A 6,469-nucleotide genomic window follows, 5' to 3' on the forward strand; every position below is an offset into this window, starting at 1 on the left:
GACGGAGGCAAGAGAGACGGGCAGATAGAAGCGCGCGTTGAGAGACGGTGAAAAACGCAGAGATCAGGAAGAGACAATGGGGATAGGGTGCAGAACAAGAGATGCAAATGGCCAGGTCCACGTTTCTCTCGTCGATGAACGCCAAGTGTGCCTCGGCGCTAACCGGAGCCGAGGCAATGAGCTCTCGTGCGCCGTCGTCGTATTGACGTTGACGGCGGTCGAGACCCAACTGACGAAAGGGTTCTCTCTCTCTCCGGTGGCGACGGCGCGGCACAGTGACGTAGCATCCGGAAAAGCGGAGGATTTTCCGTGCGGTCCGTGCAACGGACGCGAGGGGTGACGGGCATCTATGCTACTGACTATTACTGCGAGTACCAGCAGCGCCGCTACTAGTAGTCCGCGGACCGGCGCGGCGGCGGGTCCGCAGCCCTGGCTGTTTTGCAAAAATTAGGTCACCCGAACACTCCCCTCCACGCACCACCACCGGCAGTATGGTATGGTTCACGCGGATGCATGCGCGCCTCTTCTGCCTCCCTCTGTGCCTTCTCCCCATATATCTATCTGTCCACGCGTATCTACACCTATCTGTCCATCCATCTGTCTTTACGTACATCTATCCAACTTCCGGTTCACGTCGCGTGTACCTCCTGCATACGCGACACTTTTTTCCACCGGTCTTACCCGATACTCCAAGTCACGGTTGCCGTGTTGCATTACCACTGCTATTTCTACTCGTGGTATACCTTATGTCACCATAGATCGATAACGGTTGCCCTTTTGCGTGATAAGACGGGGTGAAGAGTAAAAAGAATTTTCGTGGAAAGTATCAGCATAGTACAATTATATGAAACCTCTAATTTTTATTGTACCTATTTGTCAGTTGCATAATTCAATGTGAACGTAATTTGAGTTCAATGAGTTTTTGTATTTCAAACAAGTGGAATTATATCTGAACTGTAGAACTACAGTATCACATTCATTGCGAGTTAATATTATTAATTACACGTGAATAATTAAATAATTAAAAGTGCTCTTTTATACATTAACATAAAAAACATATATGGCAATCAACTCTAAAATATGTAATTTTATCATGTTTTCATTTAATTCATCTGGAAGTCAATGGATTTCTTGTTTGTTCTGTTGCAATTCGGGCTTTTAATCATATTTATGCAAATAAAATATCGGCCTTTCGCCATTTGTCATCGCTAATTAAACAATGAAGAAATATGTTGCTTCCTGCAAATACATATTCGTATCCTGACAGAGCTCATTTCTTTGCTTTTAAGAAGACAAGCCTTTAAGGGACTACTTACATTCATCCGTAATAAAAGTCGCGCACAAAGCAGCGAAGTTTAATTACTCCATAGGCTAATACCCGCCGTCTCGCAAATCGGTTTCAAACAAAATGTTGCGCTTACCTTAGCTGTTTATGCACGGAGTTTTTTTTAAAAGGCAAAAAATTCCACAAGACTGCTCAAGTGTATTGTGCTTAAGTGTTACTCTAAAACAATATGTTTCAGAACTTGATGTTTCACCCTTGCACGAATTCGTAATTAATATTGAACGTAGGATAACGTAATTAGAATGTTTTGATACGAAAATATCGAGTTATCCGTGCAATAATTAATTGGAATCGTTTTTCAATATTGCGCAGAACGCGATGTTTGCTTTTGAGCCTTTTCTCATGTTCACGGGCAATTAAATAGCGCAGAGGATTTTAGATTATAGCACTAAAACTTTCTGCGACAAGGAATTGACTCGCGCGTATCGATTGCTGCATATCGCGTTGAAATATTTTCCATAGAGCGTTCCCCTTTATCCAGAATCGATCCCGAGGCAATACCGCGCGCCATAAATCACGATGTCGTTGCCCGTAAAGAATAATAGCGTAACAGCCATCGTGGTTTTATCGACTTCGCTTAAATTTTCGCCTTTGAACACATTGCCTGGCAAGAATTAGTTACCATGATATATCCCGCAAATATGTTCAATAAATTCTAACTAGTATTAAACGCGTTGAATTAAAATTGCAACACAAGAGCATACGCGAAATTGTCACGTGTCTGTTACCTTTTCTCGCGTTTAAATTATTTCTTTTTGTGTTTCTGCGTTATCACATATATCCAATACATTCAAAATATATCCAATACATTTAAATGTCAATTACGTAATTACCACTATCGTCAATGAACTTTGCTACTATGCTCTCCAACGTATCAAATCTCACATTTCGAATCTCTCACGTCGAAATACAAAGTTCATCACTGAGCATATTCCAGCATTATTTTATCCCATTGTTGTAACATCGATTGATCCTAGATATTGTGTTTTGCTTTTTGTTATCGTTTGATAATTAAATCCTTTATTATGGGAGACACAAAGGCTAGAGTAATGTTGCTTTAACGCATTTCGCTTATCGCTATTTGCCGATCGACCGCTATAGTAAAGGTATTTATATATCGAAATAAATACAAAAATAACTTTAAATAACAAACAAAATCTCGCAGTCTAAAGCGCAATATGCGGATTGAACCAGCCCGCAACAAAAGCAGTGCAGCGCATCAAAGTACTTGAAAGCGAGAGGAGTGCTTTGGAAACTTGTAAGCAACTGTGCAGTAATTTATTGATCACGAATCAGCATTTCGATACGGCGCGCCGCGCAATCCTTCGAACCGCATCTTCAATCCTTCACTCTTGTCCCATAGTGAATGCAGACGAGTATCGAACAAGTGGATAATTAGCGTGCGCGGTCGACCTAGCTGTTGGTCAGTATCACTCGAACAGAAATGACCGTTTCATACGTAACTACGTGCACAACGTAGCTCTGCACATGCAATGTCGCGCACGCAAACCGCCATCGACGTCAATGGTGACCGTTAAATGAACGTTTAGACGAACGTCTTATTCAAGCAATCATTATAATTGTAATTCATTGAACATCAAAGCGTGAAATACCGCGGTAACTTTTTGCTATGCAATTTCTTCATAAATGTACGGATGGTCGATAAAACTATCGTCGTTAATTGTAAAATAAATCGATCAGGCATATACGTTTCTAAATGTGTCCAATATCATTTAATTATCCAGTACGACTATTTGATATTATGTATACATATTGTATAATATTATGAGCTATCTGTGATACATATCCATAATGTATACGTAACAAGTTAGCCATACAAAACCAATATTATAAGACATTTAAGTTATCCAGTATCATCGAATAATTCGAGTCTCTGTGTACGGAGGAATAATGCGCACCTGTCTTTGACCGCAGAATAGCGATCGATACAATCTTCGCTGTTGTATTCGCGTTCCTGTCACGAAACTCTACGTACTAACTTCGTTCATATTTTAATTGCGCCGGCGACCGTAACGGAGTAATTGGGCGGCTGTAAGTGCCGCAAGAGGCAGTTTTATTGAGTAAATAATAACGGATAAATATAGTATGCAAAAACCAATCAATTCGCCACCGTTCGTCGTGTTTCGAAATTGAATCGGGCTGATTATGGACCGGCCGAACCGGCACATTCTTCTATATTTCACCCTCGATTTCTCATCCACTTTAGCTGTCCCGTTAGATTGACTTCATGCTAGAAATGTGGAAGACGAAAGAGCGAGAGAGTCGCGATTTCGCGTGGTGTTCTAGCCATCTTCTTTTCCCTTGTGGGGATAGCCGGTTACAACACCGTCGATAAAAACCGGCACTAAGTTGCAGACGCGTGTTTTACGACGTCAAAGGCCAATAGAAGCACTACACGTTTTTACGACACATCCTTTTTATGACTGAGGATAAAGCTTCTCTTTGTGTGCAGCACATTATTTATTTATTTATTTATATTACTAGCATAAGAATCTGCCAATCGATAGTAATGCACTTCAACATTCTTCAGCACGATTATTCATGTTCAATTCTTGAATGGTTGCGTATTATTTTCATAAAAATCATATCAATGAAACCTTTCAAAATAAATCTCTCATATGTCAGTTTTTTGGGTTCGTTTGTCAAGCACAGAATTGCAAGCCCGCTGGCTTAAATTACAGATTTTTATCTGCAAAATAAAAAGGCTAGATAACATCTGTCACTTATGCGTCTGCTTCCGATTTTGACGCAGATATAACATAAATTTATTACACGGTACATGTTTTAATGCTTTAGTGAAGATCGACCTCGTTGAAGTCCAACATATGTATTTCTGGTCATCACAAAGTGCCGAAAGCACTATATGGATTTCGTTGAGAAAATCAGAGTGAAATGTAATATTGATGAAACAATTTTGTTACGAATATCCGTGTTTTCACCTGACTCGATGAGGTTCGTATTATTTGTATCGTGTATCCTGAAAGGGCGAGCCCCGCCGATAATTCCGTGTGTGTTCGTAACCTGTCCAGAAATAGAGATTACATGGCGATTTTTCCGACAGCGATTTATCGATATATTGGCACGCAAGCTAGCCGATAATAAAGAGTAAATAAGAACTAAAATAGACTGTGTATGCTCTCGCTATTGCAGGAAGGACTTCGTAAGGGAAACGAGGTGAGCGCGAAGGGCCGATCAAATACAACGAACGAGGATGCAATAACGTACAAAATAACCTCTGTCTAATGATATAGCTTAATAAGCGATTATTGATCGTTATCGGTTAATATTGATGGAAATACTGTGCCGCGGTCTTTTCTTGAGTAACGAGACCGCAATATTCGTTTCGCGGATTCGGCAAATTGCACAGTCGCAAAATGTAATTGATAATTTGCACACATTAACAACGGAAACTTGATTGCAGCCATTCAGGCACAACGACGGATCTATACAGCGTGTAAATATCATCGAATGTTGAATCTCTGGTAATTCAAGCTGATGTATGTAATTGCCGAAATGTAACACAGGCCATTAGAGCTATTCGGATAAAATGTACAACGCGGTATAAACCTATGTTGAAACGTAACAAGTTGGCGTACACGTGCACCCGGGAATGTTTATGCATAATGCATACGGTGGACAAGTCGTCGAGGTGATTCAAGATGTCTCGCACCCGCACACAAAAGCATTCTCTCACCCCCTACGGGCTGAAATTCTTTCTCTCCCGCGGAAATTCGTTTTCTGCCGGAACGCGATGCGCCAGATATTCCCATTCTCGCGGTACATACAACACCACGCGCCAATATCACCTTTTCGCCCGCGAAAGTATCAAGCCATCCCTTGTTACCGAATTTACTTTGCAATATGACAGAGAGATCGATACTCGCTCGACGATATCGCGTTCCGCATCCGCACGACTTTTCTGTTATAGCATTCAAGTGTAACAGAATATTACATCCTACATTACCAGTTACAAGTATGTATCGACTTGTATTTTCAACAAAAATCGTTCACTTTTTAAATTTAACATTATATTTTTCAAAAGTAACTACTTCAACTGCTGAGTTTATAAGATTATCGTTAATGTACTTTTGTTAAATGTATACTTCTCCTTTTGTATTTTAATAAAATTTATAATAGACATGTGCACAAACAGACAGATTTATTAAGCTGAGCTTACTTAATCCAGACTGCTAGTGCAAACGGATTATAAAGATTTCTTTGAGTGTTCTTATTTAACAAGATGTGTAAAAAATATGTCTCTAAGAATTTATCATACTTGTCTAACTAAGCGCTAAATTGTATATTAGTAAATTACTTACATCGTTTTATATGATATAGATCAATAAAAATAACTTTAAACTGAATGTTTATATCTTCAAAATGTATAACAAACTATAAATATACTAAGCATGGAAAATTCGCGCAAGATGTATAACTCAAGTCAATCATGAAAAGCAATTTATGTTCTTCATAATGTCAACCTCTTAAATACGCCTGTCACTTTGTCTTAACTGAGTTAATATGCCAACGTGAAAGTGACTAAACCTATGCAGACAGAAGAGGAACGCATAAACTTGACTGTTTCCCAGCAGGAAATTTGGAAATGTTAACGAAGAAGCTAGAATTTGCATTTAATCAAATTGAGGTTGCACTGGCAGCAAACTATAATTTGATATTTCTTTGTACATGAATAAAACATTTTCAAGTTAATAAAATAAAATAATTACCGTACACAGAGATGTAGTGAAGAGTCATAGTTGTATATTAGTAGAACTGTCATTACTACAATATATTTGCAAAATAATTGATAAAAATAATAAAAGCGGTTGGCAAAATTAACTAATATAAAACTAATATAAAATTAACTAATATAAAACTAAAATAAAAAAAACTAATAAGACATTAATCTTTATAAAGAAGCGCGTTTTAGGCTCGAATCGAAGACATTACAGAATTTGCATCGATTTCTGATTCACTCTGGATATTTTGCATAGAATTGCTGACGTATTCATTGAAGCCACCAAGCATTAAGACCGTTTTAGCGATTATCACGCTTTTATGATCGGCAAATGTAAAAAGTGATTTTATTCTCTCATTCTTTCA

General features: G+C 38.8%; 1 long non-coding RNA gene across 1 annotated transcript; it reads left to right on the forward strand.

Moving 5' to 3' along the window:
- Nucleotides 1-415: 415 nt before the first annotated feature.
- LOC105279777 lies at nucleotides 416-5,787 on the forward strand. The gene is made up of 2 exons (XR_894004.2): nucleotides 416-494; nucleotides 4,163-5,787. It is a non-coding gene; the product is annotated as an uncharacterized LOC105279777 (long non-coding RNA).
- The last annotated feature ends 682 nt before the right edge of the window (nucleotides 5,788-6,469 follow it).

This window comes from Ooceraea biroi, chromosome 8, assembly GCF_003672135.1.
Source record: "Ooceraea biroi isolate clonal line C1 chromosome 8, Obir_v5.4, whole genome shotgun sequence".
NCBI lineage: Eukaryota > Metazoa > Arthropoda > Insecta > Hymenoptera > Formicidae > Ooceraea > Ooceraea biroi.